At 38.7% G+C, this 27749-nt stretch overlaps 1 protein-coding gene across 7 annotated transcripts in view; it reads left to right on the top strand.

Annotated features, from left to right (window-relative positions):
- Positions 1–27749, top strand: part of NCKAP5 (NCK associated protein 5) — a 942960-nt gene that overhangs the window by 47999 nt on the left and 867212 nt on the right. For 2 of the 7 annotated variants that reach the window (XM_073241342.1, XM_073241341.1), the window contains exon 1: positions 5616–6122. The exons of 2 other annotated variants lie outside the window; for them this stretch is intronic. The gene's annotated coding sequence lies outside the window, so the exon portion shown is untranslated. 3 more of the 7 variants (XM_073241352.1, XM_073241348.1, XM_073241344.1) reach the window with 2 other exon arrangements.

Raw genomic sequence — 27749 nt, 5'->3', positions numbered from 1 at the left:
ATTTCTAAACCCAGAGAAATCATTTTATTTCTCATTCACTATTTTGATGAATTCTTCAATGGTTAAGATAAAATGGAATTTGAAATTATGTATTTGTTTTTGGCATCCACCATCATATATGGCCCACCATCTGTGGCTTGCCAAAATTTTGGTTTATTGTTGATGCATCCCTGATGTTCTGGCAGCTCTTGAAGTATCAATGCAGTCATTGAATACAAATACAATTCAGGGTGTTTTTCTCTCCTCTCTGACTCTGCCCCTGTCTCACAGCTATAAATCGTTATCTATTCACTAGATAAACAACATATGAATTCCCTTGTGCTTAGCAGCCCACTGATTTCTCTAAAAGGATGTCTCATCTAGCTCAGAATCTGGAGTCTGATTTCTGAATGGCCAGAAAGATTTATTTTCCCTGGTGGTTGGAGCTGATATATTTTACTGAGGCAAACCCCCACACAACAAAGGAATAAATACATGGGTGGAATCATTTGCATAAAGTAAGTGAACCCCATCAATAAACCCCTTTTATTTTATTATCAGAACTAGCTTTGTGCCAGCCCTATCCATCAGCAGACAGCCTCTCTGACCTTTCTCACTTCAGTTCACAGTGGATTGTACTGTCTCACCAGCAGCCAGGCTGCTTGGAGATCAGTGTCATGGTTTCACAACCAAGGGCTTTGACCTCCAGAGGGACTGAACTTGTGGGGATGAGGAGACCCGTCAGAGGTCTGCATCATCTAGCACAGTCTCACTGACTGTGAGCCATGAACTTCCTACTTGTTTCCTTGTTACTTAGTTTAGAGTTGGCCCCAGGATGGTTTAAGGAAAATATACATAAAGTTGGGTTTAAATCTTGGCTCTGCCAATTTCTGTGACCATGTGATCAAAAGTTGTAACACTTCTGAGCATCAGTTTATGAGTCTGTAAAATGAAGATAAACACTATTTACTTTTATAGCATTTTGTGAGGAATAGAGGAGACGATGTAGGTAGCGTCTAGCATAATACCTGCCACATAGCGGGTATTGGTAAAATGTTTCCTACCTTGTTTTCCTCCTTGCCTTCCTCCCTCCTACCCTCCCTTCCTTCTTTTCTTTCCTCCTTACTTTTTCTCCTTTCTTAGATGTGATCCTCAGTTTGCTCAAGGCTTCTAGTTGGTTCTAAGGGAGAGCTTCTGGGGTATTTGTCACTTTCAGGACCTGAGATAAGGTTTTCTGGCTCCTGAAGCCTCAACATTGACCTACAGCTTCCCCTTCAGCCTTCAGGTTCCCTCTCTAATCACAGGACACTCCTCAATAGACCTCAAGTCATTAGCCCCATGTCCTTAGGTCTCATCTTTCTCTAAAACTTAATGATCAATTTTCCTCACTTTTGAGAATATCTTATCTCTTGGGCAAAACTGTGAGCAAGCAGAGAAATTTGGCCTATTTGATCGATGCTCAGTAATGCCTGATAGATTGGACCTATCATGGCCAACCTCCAGGAGCTCAGGGAGTATGAGATACAGATTCTGGGTATCAGGTGTTTTGGGAGTCATTTTAGTCAAATACCAACCAGCCTGGCTTCTGGAAAGACAGCTAGGTATTGGCTTAAGAGCTTGGGATCTAGAGTCATACTGGTTTTCTGGGTCCTCCAGCAAATCTCTTAATATCTATAAACCCAAATTTCTCCATCCTGGGCAAATAGTAAGAAGCCTTTGGAGGGAAGAAGTAATGGCTTCCAAGGCACTTAATATGGAGTCAGTAACACTGTGGGAAGAACAAACATGGGCTAGTTCTGAGATGATCCAAAAAACACCTTTTATGGACTGAATTGCCCCCCACAACCTCTAATTCATATTTTGAAGTCCTAACCCCCATAAATCAGAATGTGACTGTATTTAGCTATAGAGTCTTTAAAGAGGTAATTAAGGTAAAATGAGGTCATGAGAGTGAGCTCTTCTAAGAAAAGAAGGTTAGGACATAGAGACACAGAGGGAAGATCATGTGAAGGCACGAGGAAAAGACAGCTGTCTGCAAGCCAAGGAGAGAGGCCTTAGAAGAAACTGACCCTGCCACTACCTTGATCTTGGACTTGTAGCCTCCTGAATTGTGAGAAAATGAATTTCTGTTGTTGAAGCCCCTACTCTGTGGTGCTTTGTTACGGCAGCCCGAGCACAGTTTTGCACAGCCCTGTGCTAAGATGGTTTCTTGCTCATTCCTGTGATCCTGAGGAGGGCCTTAAACTCAGCTTGTGTTCCTTAATAACAGTCTGACTGAATTTAACAAACAAAATGTTCTGTTAGGCCTATCTTTATGGTTTTTTTACTGCTTAGTAAACACCACTGCTAAGTGGTAGGCTGGCTGTGTTTCAGACAAGGTTCCTGATTCTCTATGCAGAAGCCTCTTATCAGTATCTGAAAAACTGGTATCTTAATCCACTTGTGGTCTGCCTTGATTTTCCCCTTTATTTCCTGAAGAACTGGGAGACCTGGGCTTTGACTGTTTTTCAATGATTTGTCCACCTGCCTTGTGTGAATTTTCTGGTTTGCCAGAAACTGGAACTTCCTTGCTTCATCTGCCTTCTTGGATATTGACCTACTGCCTGGCTGACCTAGGTTTGTCATGTGGGCCCCGATAATCTCCGAGCTTGCGTGGCTTCAGGGCTTCTCAGATTGAGGAATGTAGCAAGTGTGCACATCCCAATGCTAACCTTGGGTGGCAGGTACAGTTTGTGTAGGTTTGTTCATGCTACCAATGGACACATGATGATGATCAGGCCCAGTTAAGGTCAGGGCCTGAAAAGGGGCTCACTGGGCATTTGGTTTATTTCTCTGCAGCACCGAGACCTTCCCATTCTGACATAGAGCCTTTCACATTGCCTTCCTGGCTCTGACCCTTGACTTTTCTGTTACTTCTAGAACTTACCAGATTATTATAATAGATTGTTTTGCATCCAGAAAACATATGGTTTCTTGCTATGTGTCCATGACCCATAACATGTTCCTACATGGCTGCATTTTGATCTGCTACAAAGGAATCGCGGACCTATTGAAGCCTATATATCAGAGTGTGATAAAGAGGGGCCACATGATCTAACAAGCTCTGGCAGGGAATTAAAACAGGATTGCTTTGCTATTCCTTGGGCACTGTGAGCTTCTCAAACCTGCCTCTACTGTGGAGTAAGATTGCCAGGATACATAATAAAGCTTTATAAGTGGCAGAGGAATTTTTGTCACAAGATCTAAGAATTCCTAGGTGGCCTTGTTTTATGATAATTAGGCCATGTGTCTTTGTGTAAGAAGCAGCATGCTCAGTGTTGTGTATGAGTGGCTCATCAAGGTGAAGCAAGGAATTTGGACTTGGGCACTTGAAATTAAGTCAGGAGGTGTGAAAGTAGACAAGAGCCAGGAAAATATCTAGGAGTCAGTAGGCAAGTCAGAATGGGGAACCACTTGGGTGGTCAGTCCAACATAGGAACATGTGTAGCAAAATGCAGTGTGCGACCTGGACACATTTTATTGACTTTCTGGGAAGTCATTGATCATCTCAGTTATCCTTTTTAAAAAAAAAAATAGTAGTTTGGGCCAGCTTATTTCTAAATTCTGCTCTATTTCTAGAATGCTAATTTGTTTCATTAAGTACCAGTGTGGGAGTGTTAGAAATCCAGCTAACAGGTACAAGATACCAACAACATATATTTGATATCTGAGACCAACTTCTTTTATAGAAGAAAAATTCTTTTTTGTAAGGTTTTTGCTGAGACTGGAGCAGGCCAAATCCCAGATGTAAGGGCTGGTCCTGGAGAACACTTTAGGAGCAGAAGGTGACTGTGGGTACTCATTTCATAGCACTTTAGTAACTTGGGAGCTCTTGGCCCCACAGCAGTGGGCCAGCAGTGCTTTTGAGCCTTTGGCACAGAGTTTAACTTTGTCAAACTATCAATCAAGGCTGTAGTGGAATATAAAAATAGATGATAGTTACACGTGGAGCTTTCTGCCCACAGAATAACACAGTTGGTGACTGACTGTGGGAAACAAACAAACAAAACCCCTCTGAGCCAGTAAGATGAAGTGTGGTCACACAACAAACAGTAAACCATCAGCAGATGGCAGACTAGTCAGAACCTGCCAGATCACTCAGGCCTTGTGTTTGCTGGAGGGATTCTTCCCAAATCTCCTCCTTGGTCCTTTCAGGACCTCCAAAATCTAAGGCAGAATGTAGGGCAAGCCAGAAGTGGTGTTACCCTCACACTCTGGATGGTCTTCCCAGCACTTTTCAATCTCAGCTATGTGTTGAAATCGGTCTATATTGTCTCTCTCTGGATGAGCTATATAGTTTGCTTGGCCCAGTGCAAAGTGGAGATGCAGGGTGAAGAATTTCAAGATGGCATCAGCACGGCATTAACCTAAGAGCTGGTCCCTTATGAGCATGGGGCTCTGTGCGACCATAGAGTTCATTGCATGTCCATGGAGCTGGCCCTTGTCCTTTCTCCCCATCTTCTGTTCCTCTTCCTTCCTGCAAATAAAGCCTGTTCACTTGGGGTGCTGTTTTCCATTGCTGGACTGTTCGACAAATCTACCCAAGCAACTTGCATGCACCATTCTTTCTCTTGTGCTGTCTTGTTATTAACCATAGACAATTTTATTGAAGTGAGGATAAGGCATCAGAACAAATTTGACAATGTTCTCTGGCTCATATTTTCCATTGAAAGGTATCCTCAGAGTGCCAAGATCCTCCTAGATATTCTGACTCTAAACCAGGAATTTTTAATGAGAGGTGAAAACCAGGATTAATTGGGATGCTTCTTCAGAATATACTTCTCAGGGTTTCTAAATCTGTCAACTCAGTTTTCTGTGTATTTGAAAAGGCTTCTCAGCACAATATTGGTAAAGAACCAGTTGAAAGCTATACCATTTATTTCTTATCGTATATATCATATATGTTCTCATTTTATTTTTGAGACATATGCATAGGTATTCCCCCACCCCACTTATCTTTGATGTTAGAATCTGTGTAAACTGACACTTGTGTCAGAGTGTTTTTAACTTAAAGTTGCCTTGCAAATTCTGTGTAGTGATGGTTATCCACTTTAACTCAGAGTGAGTTTATTTGTGACTGGATCTAGTGGAAACCACAAACTAATTATTAACCAACCAAGAAAAACAAGGGAATGAGGAAATGCCACAAGTATTGACAATATGTATTGTAGCATATGGCTAATGTATAAAGAGGTAATAGAATGATGTACCTCAGGGGATCATTCAAAAGGAAAATTACTTGAATTAACTTTTCAGGAAAACCAAATTATGCATTATACCCCCTCTTGTAATGCAATACAAAGTCAATGTTTGTGAAGAGAGAACTGGGGGCTATAAATCAAGCCTTTCATAAGAACTGTTGTGTCTGCAGGGATTTTTTTTTTCCTTTGCATTTTTTGCTCTTAGATGAATGAAGAATTTTCTCAGCAAATTATTAGTTACTCCTCTTTGCCTATAGAATTGAGTTCACTGTAGTTATGTAGGAGTCAATGGTATTCAAACTGCAGCTTTTGATGAAGTAATCGGCCGCTTCTGGGGCCTCTTTCAGCTGCCCTGGGCGTGCTTCACATGTAAACGGCTGCCAAATGGATTCTTTCGACATTCCAGCCAATTAAAATACATTTAAAGTGCAGCTGGTGGAGAGGCAAGCCGGGCGATTGTGTGGAGAACTTCAGGGCAGGGAGACAAAAACAAACTTTGGGGAACCCAGCTCAGGCAGCCCTGCCAGGCGTCTGGGGGCAGTGGAGAAAGTCACAAAAAGAGGCTATCTTTAGCCCCTGTCAGAGTCAAAGATGACACTTTGAGCACCACCTTAAAACACACAAAAGAGAGTAACATGTTTGTTAGGGTGTCAGTTTTCTCCCCTCGCCTCTTGAGACTGTGTGTTGGCCGATTGCCCAATGTGGTGCTGCATACAAATATTGACAGAACACAGCGGTGTTTGTTAAACCCGGGCTGGGGAAGCCGGTGATTAAATCTCTTGAAGGAAGATCCGAAAACCCCGGGAACTTTCATCAGTAGCGTTAGAACACTGGCGAATGAAAGAGAAAGTACTGAGCGGGCTAAGTGACACGCTCACCGTCCCTGTCTGCCATGCCTTTTCGGTAAGGACAGATTTTTCTTTTCTCTTCTTTTTTCCTCTTGAATGTTTATGTCGATGTGGAGGAAAGAGCGTCCTATGAGCCAAGTGCTCTGCTGCCGAGCTCTAATGTGCAGAGTGCAGTGTGCCTGTGATCTTTCTGGAGGATGTGAGGGGTTTGCTCTGTGGACATAGACCCAAGGCATTACCCAGCACGTGGGGTCTGCCAGTGCTTCTCCAGAATTCAGAGTGACACGTTTTTAAATGTTTTCCTCCACCGACCTGTCCCAGTATTTGCTGCCTGTGCCAGGTGTCCCCAGATTGACAGTAAGTAGATCCCACTTGTGAACCAAATTGTTATGATGTACGTGCTTGTTTAATTTTTATTTTTATTTAAGTCTTGTCATTCTGTGGTCAGCCCCACATGATGCTTGGGAAAAGTGTCTTCTTACTCCTGGGTTAATATTCAGTCAGACACAAGCATTCTGTTTCATGAAAGCAAATCAAAAATGTTTGGAATGCTTTGCTTTATCTTTACTTTCTTTGGAGAAGCTGATAAACTGAGAATTTATTCTGAATCACTCTTTTCTATACTAGATGAAGGCAGCTGTGCTCACAGTATCTTTGTGGTCCTGCAAGCTCAATAAATACCCAGCTTTGTGGGTCATCCTTCGGTGCCCACCTTAAATCCCTGAGAATACTAAGTAAGCCTGTGACTGAGCAGGGGCATTGTTTCCTACCCATCAGTTTACCAGCAAAAGACATGCAAAGTTCCTGATTGTTTCCTATCTTAACTTGTCACGGTAGGCCCTGTTTGGCTTCAGTTTCCTTCATTGCAAACAAAGAATCTTGCACATTTCATGGTAAAGGATCATGTTGCAGTGTCCTGGGCTCAGTTAAATGCACTTTATTAATCTTTAATGTGCCAGTAGCTCTGAGGCTATGCCAAACTGAGACTTTCCAAAACTCTCCAAGCTACCTGCTGCCAAGATCAACGGTGGTAGGCCCAGAAGGGATATTTTAAGGAAACTTTCAACAGCAGAGTTTTACCCATTGAATTTGTTGTGAGTTAATGAAAAAAATCTTAAGATTTCAGAAAGAACTGCCTCAGCTCTATACCCTCTGAGAGAGGTCTACTGGTGGGGGTTCATCTCAGCACACACCACGGGCTAGGCTCTACCTTGGGGAGAGAATAAGGCTCTCTACTGTGTGGGTGTTGGGTTGTGTTTATGAAATGCATATTGTGTGAAGGAAGACATGTGGATATAGAAAATATTCCTGCCTGTGGTGGCATCTGATCCCAGAAAAAAACAAGGCTATGTGTGTGTGGGGCCTCTAGTCCAACATAACCATTTCAGGCATGCCCAAAGAGCCAGAGGCAGGTAATAGTCTCGTCCAATATAATCATTTCAGGCATACCAAAGGAGCCAGAAATGGGCAGCGGTCACAGAAATCCATTTGGACAGAGATATAACTTCATATGGAAGAAAAATGGGGTACTAAACCTCAGAAAATTGGTCACTGAAGTGATTTAATGTCCCAGAGGACAATGTGAACCTGTTTGACTGACCAGGTCTTGTAGAATGTAAGGGTATGACCTCTTACGGCTGTGGGGCTGCTCATCAGCCTAATGTAGGGTAAACAGTGTCATTGTAATTCCTTGGGGATGCAGGTAATAGCAAAAGAGACCCTTCCTTTAAACACAAGCCTGTGAATATAGAGACTTCATCGGTCAGGGTTGCTTATGAGAACACTGAATTGGAACTGGGAGGAGCTCCACGGTTTTTCTGATTTAGGGTCAGTGAGCCAAGGCCTTTACAAATACCTGCAGGATGAGAAAGGATCAAGTGAGAGATGGCCTCAATTAAGCAGGTGGATTTATTGCCTTTAGAGTCAGGTCCAGTCTCCTTCCTGTGGTCTAGACCAGGGTTGATGAATTACACATCACAGGCCAAAATCTGCCCAACTTGTGTTTTCATAAATAAAGTTTTATTGAAACACAGCCATACCCCCTTGTTTATTATCTGTGGCTGCTTTTGTGCCTACCACAGCAGGGCTGAGAAGTGGCAGCAGAGTTCCGACAGCCCCATAAAGCCTGAAACATTTACAGTCTGACCCTTTACAGGAAAGACTGAGAAGTTAGACCTGGAGAACACTGCTTTAACCATTTGTGGAGAAGGACTGTTTTTTTTTAAATTTCCAATCTGTTATGGACTGATTTATTAAATATGATAAAATTGTTGCTTGAATGTTGTGATGTCAGATTGCTACAAAAATTCTAAACGTTTACACTTACATTGTACTCATCATGAATCCTTTGCAAATAGTTTGCAGACTAGTCCCAGACTGGATCACACTTTGAGCAGTGGTAGCTCTTGCTTAATTTTCTAGTCTCACCTTGTGCCATGCTGTTCTTCTTTCTGAGGACTGAATACACCAAACTCTTGCCAAATTTGGACCTGTGCTAGTGATGTTTGCTCCACCTGGCACTCTCTTTTCCTAAGTCTTCCCTTAGTACTTCCTTTCCTTTAGGTCTCTGCTTCAGTTCAGTTCACTAAGGACATCTTTTGACCACTCTGTCTGAAAAAACTAACCTAGTCTTATATCAAACTTTCTTTGTAGCACTTATTATAAACAATATTTGTATTGTTTATCTTCCTATTATTTATTTTCCTGTATTGGTCTGGATTAAGTAACAGATAACATAATTCATTTCAACTGGCTGAAGCAGAAAGGTTTTATACTGGTTTTAGGTGGCATATAAAATCTTGTAGAAGTGTGGGAACAGGCAGAGATTTGACATAATGCTTAGGACAACACAACAGAATTTACCGTTATGTCTCTGTCACTAAACAGAGCTACGAATCTGGAAGCTGGTGCCACCACTGCTATCTCCATGATCATATGACCTCTGCTTTCATCTCCACCAAAATGAGTATCTCTTTTTCTTGAAACACATGAAGCTGTGCTAGTGATAGAATACTTGAACCTTTGCTAGAGAGATTACAGAATACCCAAAACCTCTAGCAGTAAGAGTAGAAACAGAATCTACCTCATAATCTTCACTCTGACTTTCAAATACTACTAAGGGCAGGGAGGAGGTGTCTCCTGGGTGAAATCTGGTTTACAGCAGAACTCAAGCCATGAGAATCAGAAAAATGCTGTCTTAGAGGTTTTTTAAGTCTCTTCTGCTGGAATGGAGTCACCTGAATCTGCCTCCATCCTCTATTGAAAGGCCATCTCCATAAGGGTTGGGATCTTGTCTACTTGTTCATTACCCTACACTGATGTTAACATTAGTACCTGGTATGTGTAACCTGCCCAGTACATATTGACCATATGAACGCGTGCATTAGTGAATGAATGACATCCCTTGGAAGTCTGTGATTTATAGGAGAGTAGCATGTGGCATACATGAGGGAGATTACTTAGTATGCTGTTACAAACACAATCTAAAGGTTCTTTTCTATTTTTCCTCCTTTTTCTTCCTCCTTCATTCTTTATATATTAGGTATTAAATTCTGTACTTTTTGTCTATCCCTTGATTGACTTTGAGGATAGTTAATTTAATTTTGCATTTGCTTTGTAATTAGCTGTTCTACTCTCTTTACTGTGGTTTTATTACCTCTGGTGACAGCTATTCAACCTTAGGAACACTTCCATCTATAGCAGTCCCTCCAAAATAGACTGCAGAGATGGTTTATGGGAGGTAAATTCTCTCAGCTTTTGCTTATCTGGAAATTGTTTAATCCCTCCTTCAAATTTAAATGATAATCTTGCCGGAAAAAGTAATCTTGGTTCCAGGCCCTTCTGCTTCATGGCATTAAATACATCATGCCACTCCCTTCTGGCCTGTAAGGTTTCTGCTGAGAAGTCTGATGTTAGCCTGATGGGCTTTCCTTTGTATGTGATCTTATTTCTGTCTCTGGTTGCTTTTAACAGTCTGTCCTTATCCTTGATCTTTCCCGTTTTAATTACTATGTGTCTTGGTGTTGTCTTCCTTGGGTCCTTTGTGTTGGGAGATCTGTGGATCTCCATGGCCTGAGAGACTATCTCCTTCCCCAGATTGGGGAAGTTTTCAGCAACTACCTCCTCAACGACACTTTCTATCCCTTTCTCTCTCTCTTCTTCTGGTTCCCTATAATGCAAATATTGTTCTGCTTGGATTGGTCACACAGTTCTCTCAATATTCTTTCATTCTTAGAGATCCTTTTTCTCTCTGTGCCTCAGCTTCTTTCTATTCCTCTTCTCTAGTTTCTATTTCATTTATTGTCTCCTCCACCATATCCAACCTGCTTTTAATGCCCTCCATTGTGCTCTTCAACAATTGGATCTCTGACCTGGATTCATTCCTGAGTTCTTGGATGTTTTTTTTCATACCTCCATTAGAATGTTGATGATTTTTATTTTGAACTCCCTTTCAGGAAGAGTCACGAGGTCCATATTATTTAAATCTTTCTCTGGAATTGTATTAATAATTTTACTCCTGACCAGGTTTCTTTGGTGTTTCATATTTGTATATGGCACCCTCTAGTGTCCAGAAGCTCTATTCTGGAGCTGCTGAGCCCCTGAAGTAATGTCGGGGGTCACCGGGGAGCTGTACTGGTGCCTGGGGGGAGAAAAGAGCTGTTCCCCTCCTCCCGGCTGCTGTGCCTGTCTCCACTGCCTGAGCCAGGTGGGCCGGTCACACAGGTATAAGTTTTTGTCCCATAGCAGCCGGATATGGATCCCTGCTTTCCACAAGCAGCCGGAATCCCAGTGTCCCCAGGAACTCTGCCTGTATTAACTTTCCAACCCGGTAGTCATGAGAGTCTCATGAAAGCACCATGAAATGTAGGTTTGTGTTCCCAGTGCAGATCTCTGGAGCTGGATGTTCAGCAGTCCCAAGCCTTCCACTCCCTCCTTGCTCTGTTTCTCTTCCTTCTGCCAGTGAGCTGGGGTGGGGGAGGGGCTCGGGTCCTGCGGAGCCACAGCTCTGGTACATTACCCCGTTCACTGAGGTCTGCTGTTTTCTCCAGGTGTGTGCAGTCTGGCACCATCCTCTTTCCTGTTGCTCTCTCAGGATTAGTTGCGCCAACTATATTTTCTAATTGTATCCAGTTTTAGGAGGAAGCCTCTGTCTCTCCTCTCATGCCGCCATCTTTAATCTCACATGAGCGAGATTAATGAATGTAAATCAGCCTGAGAAATGTCTCTGGTGAGAGATGGAAAACTACCTATAGGCAGTGGTCTCACTTTTGAAACATACCTTGTTTTTCACAACTGTAATGTATTCATGTAGCTATGGTTAGTTTGCTCAGGAATGGGAGTATTCTGGTTACTACCTAATATTATCACTTACTGTGATTATTATAAACCATGGTTTACATAAGTGCTATATATTCATTAGCTCATTTGATCTGCCAAATATCCTGATAAAGTAGGCATTGTGCCCATGTACAGAGAGGAAGCAGAGGCTTTGACTGGTAAAGCGACTTCCCCAAATAACAGAGCTGGTGAGTGGTGCAACCAGATTTAATCCTATGGCTTTCTGAACCTAAGTTTGTACCTTAACCTGTAGTTATAATCCTGCATATAGTTTATCTTTCTGGTTATTGTTTTGTTTCCATCCTACTGCATCAATTAATTAGTAGATTAGTTAGTTAATAGGTTAATCTATTGCATTATCTACTTTGTGTCTTAGCAAGGTGAAAGCTAGTCATAGGACTGAGATATCAGTGCAGGTCCCTGGTCATCATTGCTGAACATTGCTGAATATCAGCAATGAATCTCTGAATCTATAGATGGGGGAACAAAAGAGGTAGGAGAGTATGAGATCTACAGTGATTAAGGGTGTCAAAAATTGCTCTTAGGACAAAAATCCTAGAGAATAGAGTATTTCTTTTGTAATGGGACAACCCTCCACCCTCATAGTATATATTTGATTAAAAATTTCAAGTCTTTGTGTTCTGTTTGGTTGAAATTCTACTTTATATTAGGTAACAATTGTGACTTGTCATTTAATGACAGAAAACAAGTCAAAAATGATGTTTACCGTTAACATTTTAAAGTACTCAAAGATATCTCTGAGGAAGGAGGCTCTGGCAAGGGGTGGGATACCCAACAAAGATTACCTTACAATAATGTATATGGTAAGATAAAAACACTTAAACTTCTGACTGTAGTTTCTATATTCTATAAATGGTAAGGGGAAGAGAAGTGCTTCTGGAATGGTGCAATAAAGACCTCTGAAATTCTACTCCTCCATAAAAGCAAGAGCAATGACAAAAATGGTCAAATCAACATTTGTAGAAATAGGGAAATAAAATAAAGTTTTGCGACAACCTGAGGACTATTTATTCAGAGCAAAACACCTGAACCTCAGTAAGAATAGTGACATTTGTATCATTTAACTTGCCCTGTTCCCATTTACGTCTTCTCAGCTCTGAGGAAGTCTTGCAAATCAACAGTTTTGCGATTATGTCAGCTGTAAAAACCAGTAGCCTAGAAGCACTGAAGGGGTGAAACCTGTTTGGAGCTCCACAAAGAGCCTCATTCCCAGAAAATTGTCAGGATTTGGCCTGGTAGCTCTTTGGAGACTCCTATTTGCAGGTCTGGTCTTAAGTGGACCTCATTCAGAACTCACTCAGGGCAGAGGACCTTTTTTCCTGGGACACCTGTCACAAACAATCACAGTAACTGTTTAACATTTCACTGCCGAAAGCAGCAATTACAGTTGGGGCAAACAGGATGCTAATAAAAAAATTTTAACTTAACAGTTGGGGAATGAGATGTCCATCAGGGACTTCAAAAGCTCGTACATCTTCCTGGGGATATAAAAGGCATGTACAAGTGCAGAAGTATGCACTTTCTCAGGAAAGACCCAAAAAGGCCATAATCTCTCACCTATGACTGATGTCTAGGCTTTGAATAAATGGAATAAAGGCCAACGAAGAATTGTAAACAGCTGACAAATTGAAGGTGTGCCCCACCATACACAGGAATCCCCTCAGCAAAGGCTGGAGGACTTAGTGAATGAAGGCATTTAAAAAATATCAAATATCTCCCTAGCCATTAGCTAACCACTCAGCTAACCACACATAACAGAAAACATGGACTTCACAGAATAAGATCAGTAAAGTCATGAAACAAATAGAGACAATAATTACAACAAACAATGGCTGGCAGAGACCTGATTTCCAGGGTTTCTGCATTATATTATTTTTAATTTCCAGTTTGCAAAAAAGCTTATGAGACATACAAAGAAACAGGAAAATGTTGTATACACAGGGAAAAAGAGGCACTCAATAAAAATTATCCCTGAGGAACCCCCAACATTGGACTCATTAGACAAAGACTTCAAGTCAGTGACCACAAAATGTTCAAAGAACTAAAGGTAATCATGTATAAAGAAATGAAGAAGAGATGAGAACAGTATCTCACCAGTCAGATAATACTGATAGAGAAGTTATAAAGAGAAACCAAATAGAAATTTTGGAGATGGAAAGTACAATAACTAAAGGGAAAAATTCACTAGTAGGGTTCAGTAGCAGATTTGAATAGGCAGAAAGAGTCAGAAAACTTGAAGATAGGTCAAATGAGATTATTCGATCTGAGAACGGAAAGGAAAGAATGAAGAAAAATTAGCAGAAACCTGAAGACCTGTAGGATACCATCAAATGTATTGCCATACACATAAAGAGAGTCTGAGAAGGAAGGAAGAGACAGAAAGGGGCAGAAAGAAAATATGAAGCAATAATGGCTAAAACCTTCCCATATTTGATGAAAAACATGAATCTACATATCCAAAAAAACTCAGTGATTCCAAGTAGGATAAACTCAAAGAAATACACACTGAGACATGTTACAATCAAATTGCCCCAATTAAAAAGAGAATCTTGAAAGTAGCAAGAGATAAGTGCCTTATTACGTATTTGGGGGTCTCACTAATATTAACAGCTAATTTTCCATCAGAAACCATGAGGGCCATAAAGTCATGGGATGACACATTCAAAGTACTGAAAGAAAAGACTGTCAACCAAGAATTCTATATCCAGCAAAATATCTTTCATAAATGAAGGAGAAATTAAAACAAACAAAAGTGATAGAATTTATCAGTAACAAACCTTTCCTACATGAAATACTAAAGGAATCCTTTCAGGCTGAAATGAAATATTGGTAGACAGTGACTGGAATCCACACAAAGAAATAGAAGGCACTGGTAAAATATAAGTTAGTAAACATGTACTTTTGTTTATAATGCCTTTTTTTCTCTCTCTTGATCTATTTAAAAGATACCTGACAAAGCTGGAAGTATAAAACTATGTTGATGAACTTGCATGTGTAAAGATGTAATGTGTACCATAATAAAAGGACAAAGGAGAAGGTGGGAAATGGAGCTATATAAAAGCCAAGTTTTTGTATACTATTAAAATACAGCAAATATTAATTCAAGTAGATTGTTATATTAGATAACCTAGATGAAATAGATAAATTCTTAGATAAAAAATACTGAAACTCACTCAAAAACAAACAAAATCTGGATAGACTTTTAGCAAATAAAAAAGCTGACTTAGTAATCAAATTTACCACAAAGAAAAGTCCAAGCCAGATAGCTACCTGGTGAATTCTATCAAACATTAAAAGAATTAACATTAATCCCTCACAAACTCTTCCAAAAAATAAAAGAGAAGGGAACATTTTTCAACTCAGTCTACAAGGCCTGATAACCAGAACAAAGAAACAGGAACAAAAAGAGGCCAATATGTCTTATGACTGTAGACACTATAATCCTCACCAAAATACTAACAAACCAAATCCAACGACATATAAAAAAGATTATATGCAAGCTTATGTGAGATTTATCCCAGGAAAGCAAGACTGGTAGTGCATATGAAAATAAATGTACTATAATACATATTAATAGAATAAAAGACAAAAACTATGTGATCATCTCAATAGTTGCATAAAAAACACTTGGCAATATCTGACATCTTTTCATGATAAAAACTCTAAACAAACTAAGAATAGAACTGCCTCAACCTAATAAAGAGCATTTTCAAAAACCCTAGAGCTAACATTACAATTGACAGTGACAGATCTTTCCCCCTAAAATCAGGCAAATGACAAGATGTTTTCTCTTACCACTTCTATTTGACATTATACTCTAGTTTTAGTCACAGCAATTGGGCAAGAAAAAGAAGTAAAAGGCACCCAGACTGGAACAAAGAAATAAACCTATCTTTATTTGCTGGTGACATGATTTTTTGCATAGTGAATCCTAAGGAATCCATTGTAAAAAAAAAAAAGAGCTAGCAAATGAATTCAGCAAAGTTACAGGGTACAAGATCAATATACAAAAATAAACTTTTGTGTATACATAGCAAGAACAATTTAAAAATGAAATGAAGAGAAACAATGAAATTTGTAACAACATTAAAAAGAATAAAATATTTAATATTTAGGAAAAAGTTGAAAGAAGTGCAAAATCTACACACTGAAAACTACTAAGTATTGCTGAATGAAATTAGAGAAGACCTAAATAAATGGAAAGATACCCTATGCACATATATTAGAAGATTTAATATTGTTAAGTTGGCAATAGTTGCCCAAATTGATCTATAGATTCTACATAGTCTTTATCAAAATTCAAGCTGCTTTTTTTCTAGGAAACTGACAAGATGATACTAAGATTTATGTAGAAGTGTAAGTGACCCAGAATGGTCAAAACAACCTTGAAAAACAAGAGCAAAATTGTAGCTTAGAGTTCTTGTTTTCAAAACTTACTACAAAGTAACTGTAATAAAAATAGTGTTATTAGCAGAAGCCTAGACATATAGAATTGTGGAATAGAATTAAGAGTCTAGAAATAGACCCTTACATTTATGGTCATTTGATTTTGACAAGGGTGCCAAAACAATTCAGTGGAGAAGAAGAATGGTGCTGGGAAAGATGGATATCCACATATGAAGGAATGAAGTTGGATCCCTAACTCACACCTTATACAAAAATTAACTCAAAATGGATCACAGAACTAAATGTAAGAGCTAAAACTCTAAAACTCTTAGAAGAAAAATAGGAGTAAATCAAGATTTTGAGTTAGGTAGTTTTCTTGGATAAGACACCAAAAGTAAAAGTGACAAGAGAAAAAAAAGGTAAATGGGGTTTTATACAAATTAAAAGCCTTTGTGCTTCAAAGGACACCATCAAGGAAGTAAAAAGACAACTTATAATCTAAGAACATATTTGCAAATCATACATCTGAGAAGGAACTTATAGATGATACAATGGAATATTATTTAACCAAAATGTGCAAAGATCTACTACTACTAACTCATAAGAAGAAAAAAACTCGTTTTAAAAATAGGCAAAGAACTCAGTCATTTCTCCTAAGAAGATAGATGTCTAATAAACACATGAAAATATGTACGTCATTAGTGATAAGGGTAAACACAAAACCAAATGAGGTATCACTTGGCATCCACTAGGATGGCTGTATAAAAAAAGAGACAATAACAAATGTCAACAAGGATATGGAGAAATTAGAAACCTCATACATTGCTGGTAGTAATGTAAAATGGTACAACCATTTTAGAAGAGATTTGGGAATTCCTCAAAGATACTAAACATTGAGTTCCCATATAATCCAGCAGTTCCTTTACTAGGTATATATGCACAGAATCTTAAGCATGTGTCCACACAAAATCTTGTGTGTGAATGTTCTTATCAGCATTAACCATAATTACCAAAAAGCAGAAAGAATCCAGATGTCTGTCAGCTGATAGATTAAAAAATGTATATTCATATAGTAGAATATTACCAAGCCATATAAATGAATTAAGTATTGATGCATACTACAAAATGGATGAAGCTTGAAAACATATGCTAAATTAAAGAAGACAGAAGCAAAAAGCCATGTACTGTGTGATTCCATTTACGTGAAAATAGGCCTATTTCCAGAATAGGCAAATCTATAGAGACATAGATTCATTGTTGTTAGGGGTAGCAAAAAGGGATATTGAGGGTATGATTGGTAATTGGCATAGTATTTCTTTTTGGGGGATAACAAAATATTCTGGAATTAGATATTGGTGATAGTTGCACATCTTTGTGAATATACTAAAAACTACTGAAATGTGCTCTTTGAAAAAAATAATTGTATATGAATTATATCTCAATAAATCGGTTACTTAAAAAAATGTTAAGGGGAGAACCAGAGTAATTAGTCACCTCAGCATCAGGTCTACCTTACCTGTTTTTGAGCATGATGCAAGAGTGCAAATAGAGGCCCATATGCCACAAGTCAAATATTTTAACATTACAGATCAAGCAAACACAGTCTTAAATATGCTCTATTCTCCTACGTTTATAAGCATACCTTTGCCCACGAACAGTTTTATACTGTTGGCTGCAGAAAGTCAGCAAGAGTTTTAGGAACAGTGTTGTGGTCTTATATCATTTCTGAAACAGCCTGTTGGCAGCTCTGTCAAGGCGTGAGTAGAAGAGATCCTGGGGATAGCAGTAAGCTATGGCGATAGACTCACCAGCAATTCAAGAGGACCCAAACCAGTGTCATAGGTATGGAGAAGGGGTGACAGATAGAGCAGATATTCTAAAAGCTTGATCAGCAGAGATGGATGTGGAAGTGGAAGGAGGGAAGAGGGAAAAGCAAAAGAGGCTGGCTTACCACAGGAGTTTCAGTGAATCAGGCTGGTGATATTATTACTAAAAGAAAAATTAAGTGGGTTTTAATAGGAACGAAGGAATCTTGAGAGCTGGGTTTTGGGTATGTGAGGCTGCGCTCTCTGCGGGTCATTAGGTGGAAGTGACCAATTAGCAATTCGAAGCACATACGTGGAGCATAGAAAAGAGCTTTGAGTTAGTAAAATGGTTTAAAAGTCATCACAATTGTCAAAATCCCTGGAAAGAGTAAGATTTCTTAAGAGGAGAATAAAAAGTAATAACTGAATGTAAAGACACATAATGGAGCTGTACCCTTAATAATCGGACTCTGAAATGTTCCTGCTAAAAGCAAATGACAAATATAACACCATGTGCAAGAAACTTTCATGTTGTAGAGTATCATGTAGCAAGCTTGATGCTATTGGTTAGGAAATGTTGATTATAATATGATCATGACCAGTAACAGTTGGGAAGAACAACCAAAGTTAGTGGAATCATAATGGGAAAACATATAACTGAACTTTTAAGTTAGATACAAATTATAGTTGACATAAATAAATACACATAACTTAAAGCATATGTTACTGGTATAGCTTTGCTTGTTATGATTGTTTTTGTTCAGTAACCTGTGTTTGAAAGAAGAAAAACAGGCTGATAATAATTGCCTTAACTGGATGATGATATTATTTAATGTTGCTATTGGATTTATACCTGGGAAGTACTTCAGAACTATTAATTAGACATTGCTTATCAGCTCTCTGCATAGGCATTGCCGGCATGTTTGCATTCTTGCTGCTGCTGCCATGCCCCCACATGCTGTAATTTTTGACAAATTATGTGACTTGTTCACTGGGAAAAGCACCCAGAACTGAGAATCTGCCTAATTTGGGTTATTGAAAGACCATTGGTTTAAGTTTGGTGTTGCCAGGTTTTTTGTTTATTTACTGAATGAGTAAAATTTGCATGTTTTCACTGGCTTAAGCTTTTGTCTGAAACACGCAGGGCAAGTACTATTTCCTGTCATCCCTGCCTGGTTTCAGGAGTCATTACTGTCGCATTATCGCCACGAAATGGTTGTGTTCTTGTTTCTTTGGATTCACGGGGATTTAGCATTTCTAAGAGATCAGGTATTCGCGCAATACGTGGTTAGACTTCCTTGGTGGAATACAGGAGGGTAGGAAGTTGGGTGTGTTAATCAGGTTTTTAATCTTTAATTAGCAGCAGTCATATTTTTTAATCAGCACTGAAGGTGCTAGGTTTGGGCCAGGTTTTAAAGGAGGTGAATATTGGGTGCCTCTGCATTTCAGTTCTACCAAAATGTTCAGATCCTCCTCTTCTAGCCAGTCTCCTAGAGATCCTACAGGATTGACTGTCACCTCCCTCTGTGACTTACATGCCATGTTCTTTTATGTCTTTATCTGCATTCTGTTGCAATCCAATCCAACTCTGATTGGAAGTGAAATGGGTTGTTATGAGGTAGGCTAACCCACAATTTGATAGTGGGAGTGTAAATTGGTGTAGCTTTTATGGAAAGCATTGTGGCAATATGTGTTCAAGTATTTTAATCTTTGCTATTCTAATTTTGATCTACTCAATGGAAATCATATGTGATATATAAAAAAAGCTACTTATGAAAATGTTCATACTATATTATTTATAATACTAAAATATGGAAAACAACATCAATAGGTGAATGGTCAAATAAATTATGGACTAGAGAGAGCTCTTTCAGTCAACAACAAAAGGATTACTATCCCAATAGAAAATGGTTGAAGGTCGTTAAATATAATTTGCCAAGGGCAGATATAAATGGCTAAGAAGCATTTGAACTGATGTTCTATCTCATTAATAAGTAAAAGATGATTAAATATCCCCATTGATGAAGTAGATATCAAGCATTCTCATTTATTCTTGGTGGGAATGTAATTGGGACAAATTTAGAGAGAAACAATGTGGGTGGGAGACAGTATGCTTTTGACTCAGTAGTGCACTTGTAAAAATGTGTCTTAAAGAAATGATCAGTGGGTCTACAAAGAATCTGCATAGCATATTTACACAGTACCACTTATACTAGTGAAAACTGAAAGTAATCCAAAGTCTACTCATAGGTGATTATTAAATAAATCATAATATAATCACATAAGGGAATACCATATAGCCATGAAAAACAGATGCAGATCTAGTTGATAGGAATGATGCCTATGAAACAGTTGGTGAAAAAAGTATGCTAAAAATAAATGAGTATCACAAACTCATTTTTAAAAAGTTATGTCTTTACCTACCTATGTGTATCTGCATTCAAACAAAAGTTTAAAGTACTTCCACTAAAATGAGAAGATAACTTTTACTTTCTTTATTGCATATTTTTGTATTGCTGAATTTATCTTTAATTAGTATATGTTAATATCATAATTAGTAACATGAAGCTTTACTATTCATTGCAATCAAATAAATGAAAGGTTACATTCATAAGATGAAATATATAACTAATACAGTGATTTTAAGAAGTCAATTAAATAATGATAAATAAAAAAATAATTATATAGACTAGAAGGAAATGCATCAAATATTAATTAGCAGTGTTTATTTATAATACAACAAGAATTACATCCATACAAAATTATTTGTAATAAATATCTATTAGTCTCATAGAAAAATATAAAACAATCCAAAAGTTATTTGTATTGTGACCATCACGTCTTATAGATGCCATAGATCAGAATGCTGTAGTTATACCTAGTAATTCATATACAAAAAGGTGTGTGTATGTAACAGATGTATGGCATAAGCCAATTTAAAAGTTCTTGTATATGGAAACTCCTGTAACAGTGGGCACTGAAGACACTATGGCAGGAAGATTTTTAGTTAGTTGGGTCTCCTTGAGCATCATGGAGAAAGGTCATGTACACACTTAAAACACTACTGTACATTTAGGTAAACAACCCACAGACTTGGATAAATGGCATAAACAAATCAGGAACCACATTGCTATACTATTTGCATTTAGACCGAGAGATTTGGAAAATTTGATAATGTGGATTTTTTGCCAACCTACCCAAAGTAATTTATAATTTATTCCCCATGCTCCCCCTAAAATTATCCTAAGTTGATTCACTCCTATGAAACTTCTTTAGTCCTATCTCCTTCTTGGAATATTTTCTTTGGTTTTCACAATTCTGTAAGACAGGCAGAATAAATATTTAAATTTTACAGAAAAGGAAAGAACTTCAGAGAGGTTAAATACGTTGCTCAAGATCTCAAAACTAGAAAATTGAGAAGCTGGGATCTGACTCCACATTTTTCTGACAATCTAAATTAGTTTCAGTTATTATTGGGACACAAATCTGAGTTTACTGACTCTAATTCTGTGTTCTATATTAGATCAATCTATTTTTCTCTCAGAAGTTTATATTGCCTTTAAGGTAGTCCCAGGATTGAACTTGGTTTTGTTTTCTAATAAGGCACCAGTGAGCATAAAGAAAAGAATTCTAGATAAAGGAATGAATATGCTAAGGCATAGGCCAGAAGAAGGGGTTTGGGAATGGGAGGGAGGTGGGTAAGGCCTCAAACCCTAATAGCTGCAAAGCACATACAGGTGATACAAATAATGGACAACTACCAGGAATGAAAAAAACCAAATCAATTACATGATAATAAATGGAACTGCCACTGGGTCTCACTGAGGCAGAGAAATGGCAGAGACTCATGAGATGTTGGTGAACTGGAGAGCATGTCCTGCTGACTCTCTGCAGGATGTAGCTGTTACTCAGTATCAGCAGTTGTTGACAAAGTGGAACTGACTCTGTTTTAATTTTTTCAATTATTTAAAAGAAGCTAGAAATCTATTTCTAGGTAAAATCTCACCATTTTAAAAGCTAGCAGTAATTACAAAATAATATTTTGTAGGTCAACTGAAATATATCTAAAGGCCATCAAAGCCCCTTAGGTTGCTGGTTTGTGTTTTCTGGGACAGATTCTGTGTAGGGTTTAAGAGGCTCCGGGCTAATCAAATTCAATTTATTTCCTTGATGTATTAAGTACACTACCGTGACTCTTGCCATTTGTCCTTACACACTTATGGAAACATCCTGCTTCCATCTTCACACCCACGTAAGCCAGCTACCCTGACCCTGGTTCTTTCTCATAATCCTTTTAGGAGACTGGAAGGGAAGGTTAGGCCTGTACAAGTGTGCCCCAATGCAGTCTACATCAATACTGCTGTATGCAGGGTTGTATGCGAGCACCGAGGAATGGCCCTCTGGGCTTGGGAAAGTTGTGCTTTAATTAAGTTACATTTCTGACTTTAATTATTGTCTAGACTCAATTTTTTTTGCAAGACTGTCAATATAGTGGAAGTGGTGTGGTGATACCAGTTACTCTGGTTTTCTTCACCTAAAAGAATCCAGCCAGAAGGTGATAAGGAAAGGTCAAAAGATGTATGTAAAATGGGTGCAAGTCGCCATGTTAAATCTGCAAACTGGAAAAAACATTTGCCAATTGCCTCGACCTGCAATCGGCAGACACAGGTCCTCCTAATTCCATGGGAAGCATGGAAGACAAAGTGTACATAAATCTCTCTCTCTCTTACACACACACACAAACACACACACATTTAGTCCAGTAACTTTGTGATATACCTTTGAGGGCATCTTGACTTCGAGATAATTATCTTCATAAACCATCTGGGGCTAATTTATACCATTTTAAGTATACAATGTTTTTATATTCATAGCATGTTTTAATGATTCATTATAAATATTGAAAAATATCACAAAGTATATATGGAAGAGGATTAAAAAAATTACATATAATCCCATCATCAGACATACTCACTGTTAGAATTCTGGCATGTATTCTTCTAATCTTTTTGCTATGCTTTTACAAAAAACAGGCAAATGAAACAATGGAGTCAAAAAAATCTTGAAATAAGAATTTGAGTGTCAAGAATTAGATTTTTATGGTAAATTCACTCTATATGCAATTAAGCAGTAAGAAAATGCTGAGAGTTGAGGTAACAAAAAATTCAGAGTCCACCTCATAAGAGGAGAAAAGGAGCACTTTCTCAGTAACATTCTAAGTGCATTTTGACTGGAGGGATGAAGGCCAATGAAGGTAGAATCATTTGGGGCATTTGATACAGTAATGACAGGTGAGAATACAGGTGAAATACGTATGAACACAATTTACAGCTCCTGGGAGAAATACGGAGGGTTCTTTTGAAAAAGCACATTAGTCTAATGGCTTTGGGTGAGAGGAATTCTTGTACTAATCCAGCCTGAACCACCTTCCATTAGTCTTTCTGTCTCTAGTACTTTCTGCCTAAACAATCAATCAATCAATCAATCAATCATCATACATAAAAGCAATAAAATCTAAAATATTTTGAGCACTTAGTACATGTATATTTGTATACAGTGGTTAGATGTATACATTTTATATATGTACATGATTATATATACACTGTCACTTAATCTTCAGTAACTTTATTGAGATAGCATACTATATAAAACATACAATTCAGTGGTTTTTAGTATATTCAGTTTGTGCAACTATCATGACTTTGTAATTTTAAAACATTCCCACCACCAAAAAAGAAACTGTCTACATATTAACAGTCACTCATTCTCCCCAGACGCCCCAATATATTCTGGTATGGGGCCCTTATCAGATACATGATTTGCAAATATATTCTCCCATTCTATAGTTTGTTTTTTCATTTTTTTGATAGATCCTTTGATCAACAAAAGCTTTTAATTTTGATGAAATCCTATTTATCTATTTTTTTCTTTTATTGCTTGTACTTTTCTGTATTATCTCTAAAAATTCATTGCTTATTCAAGGTCATGAAGATTTACTTCCATGTTTCTTCTAAGAATTTTATAGTTTCAGCTTTTACATTTAGGTCTGTAATCAATATGGAGGTAATCTTTATATATGATGTGAGGTAATCAGGGGTCAGCTTCATTCTTCTACAGGTTGTTCCAGCACCATTTGTTGGAAAGAACTGTTATTTCCAAATTTAATGTCTGATTTAATTTTCACAATCGTCCAATGAGGTAGGAATTGTTGTCCCTGTTTGCAGATGAGGAAACTGAGGCTCAGGGAGGTGAAGTGACTTGGCTGAGATCCTGAGGAGTTCCAAGTAAGAAGTGGAATTTAATTTGACTGCAGAGGCAGGGCTCTTTCAACAACACCAAAATGGGCATCTACTACATGCCAGGTAGTGGTAAAACAAACACACACAAAACAGAGTACTTGTCACTGGATGCCTTTACATTTTTTTCAATTAAATATATCCTTCCCAAGGAGATGTAGTGACAGGAATTCCAGGGTTAGGAAAGATGAATAAGCACAGTTCTTATTTTTAAAATGCTAATAATGGTACAGTAAAAACAAGGGAATTTCCTACAAGTAAGATGGCTATAGAAGTCAGTATTTGGGGTCAAAATGACAGAAACCAGTGTATGTAGCCACAGTCAGGGACTCAGACAATCAGCAGGAGACTGGAGACCCAGCAAAGAGAATGTAACCAAGGCAAATCCAGCACCTCAGAAATAGGAAGGCTGAGAATGGTGGGCCAGGGTGGCAAGGCCAGAACATCACAGCCATTGCAGAACCCTATTGTGGACACCGTGAGTACATCTGATTGTCCCCCACTTTTTGCAGTGTAGGTCTAGATCCAGAAATAGATATGAGCCTCTGTCTGTCTGGCTAAGCAGAATTGTGTGCCCGCACTGTGTGGGCAGGGGGTTAAGGAGCACTCTGTCCCACCTCCCTTCCATTTGGAACCCTCCAAAATAAGACGGGGAGAGGATGCTGAAAAGGCCCAGTCTGAGGAAGATAGAAGAACCACTCTTCCTTCCGCTCTTCTAATTGTTTTCTTTTTATCAGCGAGTCTTAGAACCAAACTGTCTCCGTCTTGTTTTTAGTCCTCTCAATATTTCACATGACCTGTTTTCCTAATGAGATTGTAATCTCCCTGTGGTCAGGAACCATATTTTACACACCACTAATATACAGCTCCCATTGCCCCTTAAATACAGGCTTAAGGATGTATTCTCAAATTGCAGATGACTATAAGATGCTGCAGGGACTACAGTCAATTTTTCATAACCCATATGTGGATTCTTGCTAGCCAGTTTATCATCTTAAGTCTGATTTTCTTTTCAGTTCAAAATAATCCAAAGGACCCTTGGTATACAGGGACTGTGTACCCCCTTCAACATCAGCCTTCTTCTAAGGAGGGCAAAGGGTGCTTGGAGATGATGGGCTCTGCCATGGGAGGACAGTGGGCCAAAAGCATTAGCCTTGCCCATACATTTCTATTAACATTGCCTTCATTTTGAACTTTCCAGATCTTTAAGGTAGTTCTTTTTTAGGGCTTCTTTCAACCATTAGAATTCTGTGGAGTTTTGGGTTCTTTCCCTTGTTTATAATCAGGGGCCAGAACTGATTGTCTTTTCAGCTTTGCTAACCCCCAGGGAGATGAGTGGAATCCCCCAAATAGCTGAGCTCTGACTCAGAGCTTTGAGGACCTTCTCTCTTCAGTCTCTCCCAGCTCCCTTCACTACTTGCTGTGCTGTTTACAAAGCCCCGCAGGTTGTGTGATCTGCGCATAATAAAAGTGGCCACATTGCAAAGTAACATCGGGTTCTTATTTTGATCATATATATTCAGGGCAAAGGCTTCGAGACACCATGAAAAGTATTAATTTGTTATTGTCCTGCTACAGTTTTTCTTGTCCTTTGGAACTGCTGGCTGAAATGTCTCTTGACATCTGAAAAAGTAGGTGTCCCTCCTTCATCTTTGGAAATAAGAGTTTTTTTATGGGATAGGAGAGAAAGTTTAAGGTTAGGAAAGATAAATAAATCCAGCCATTAATTTGTAAAAAGTTTGCAAAGGCCACATGCTTAAAGGGTTATTTCCCTCTTGGGCAGCAATCATTACCTCCAATTGAGTGAAAAAATACATTAAGTGGGTTTCAATGGTTCGTACTGTCAACATTGTTCATTAATGGTTGGCTAATATGCAGCCACCTCCTCCCCTTCTTCCCTAGCACACATACCCTTGACCAGCAGCTGCACTGCCAGCCTTGTTTCTTACTGTGGCACATGGTGAAGGTGGGAGGAGGGAAAGCTGGTCAGGGACACAATGAGGTGTGTTGTCTTTATGTCAGAGAGACAAAGTTGTTTTGTGATGGTGGTGGTGGCGATGGGAGAATTGGATGGAGGAATCATCTCTTGTTTATTAGGACCTGAATCCAAGGAGAAATAAGATAACTCCAATTGTGAAGCTTTAAGAAAAATCCTCTTTGTATTTAGAGTCCAGACTGATAATGGAGATGGTCCTACACTTGGTACCTTTTATTTTAATTTGGACTTCAATTATTGATAATTCTTTACTCCATTAACACAAGAGCCTTTTCAGTGACATCTCTGTCTGGAAGAGCTGGAAATCTGAAGCAGGGGAGACTGTTTGGAGACAGGAGAGGTGGGTGTTTACCTTTATTACTCCCTGTGACTATTTTAGGTTCATCTCCCCTCTTCTCAAGGCTGCTTTCCAGACCCCAGACAGCAGGCAAAACCCCTGTCCCATTTTTCAGGTCTGCTTTTTGAGTTCTGATGATAGGATTCCATTCATACTTATTGAGCACCTACTGTGTGCCTGCCACTATTCTAACCACAAAGCATAACAATCGCTTCTGTTTTTGTGTGACCATGTGTCAGGTGTTTTGTGCATCTTACCTCATTGCCTTCTAAAGGATGACTATTTTGTAGATGGAGTGATTAAGGCTCAGTGAAGCTGAATCACTTGTCCAAGGTTAAATAAATAATGTGGAAATGTCTGCATTTGACCTCAGTTCTCTTTGACTCTAGAACCCATATGCATTTCATTGACTAATATTCAAGATGTTTCTTTGTCCTTCTGCTTTTGAGGTGTATGTCACACATTTTAACAGGTGGAGAGAGAAACATTTAAACATTTGAATATTTATTAGAATAAATATCTAACAGAAAATCTGTCAGAGTGCAGATAATTTAGCAGCTAACAGGTCCCCTGTGAAAGCTATAATCTTGGGTCCTCAATTAATGCTTTTAGTTACTAAGCTCTGTCCTCTATGGTCCCATCCCTCTGGCCTTGAATACACAGGCACACCTTCTCCAAGCTCTTCTAGCTCCATGTAACTTTCAGACCCACATATGCTCAACTGAGCATCAGAATCATATTGTCTCACAAATGGAACCTTTCTCAATTCCTGCTGCCAATATCTCATGTTACTAAGTTTCAGCAGCTGCTTCTAATCTTAGTAGTTGCAATTCCCTCTGTTAGCACCACTGTTTGTATCATCCACTACTTTAAGGATGGCACTTAAGGCCCTTTCTCAGACCTTTGGGATCACATTCCTCTCTGGACTTGGGAAAGGGAGGGCAAGGCAGAGAAGCCATACCCTGAGAATCTGGACCGATGAGAAAACCCTGCTAAGACCATCTCCCAAGTCCTTCTTAGTCCTGTGCAGGATCTCAATGAGTGTCTATGGTAAAGTTGATGGCGACTTATCCAAAGTAGGGTGGAAAGTTCAACCTCTCCTAATGTTATGGGGCTCTATTCTCTCTTGACATCCATACTGTGCCAGATCCTAGGCTAGTATTCTAACTTAAGACCATATTAGAAAAGAATTAAATCAGAAGTGAATTTTTAAAATGGGTATGGTGGCTTATATTGATTTAATATAATTTCACCTCTAGAAAAAAATGTGTACCTTTTGCTTACCATGACTGACTTACCAGGACATTAAAACTAGGTATTTGTGTGAAAACCTACTAAGAAAAGTGAAAATTGTCACAGTAGAATAAAATCACAGTAGAATAAAATCACAGTAGAATAAAATGACAGTATTGCTTCAGCGAATATTTCTTCATAAAGTTGCTATGATCTCACTAGCTGTGGGAGTAAATAATTTCCTCATTTAGAAATGTAGGAGTTGAGCCCA

Source organism: Manis javanica, chromosome 7, assembly GCF_040802235.1.
Source record: "Manis javanica isolate MJ-LG chromosome 7, MJ_LKY, whole genome shotgun sequence".
Lineage (NCBI taxonomy): Eukaryota > Metazoa > Chordata > Mammalia > Pholidota > Manidae > Manis > Manis javanica.
This window is presented reverse-complemented; position numbering and strand designations above follow the sequence as displayed.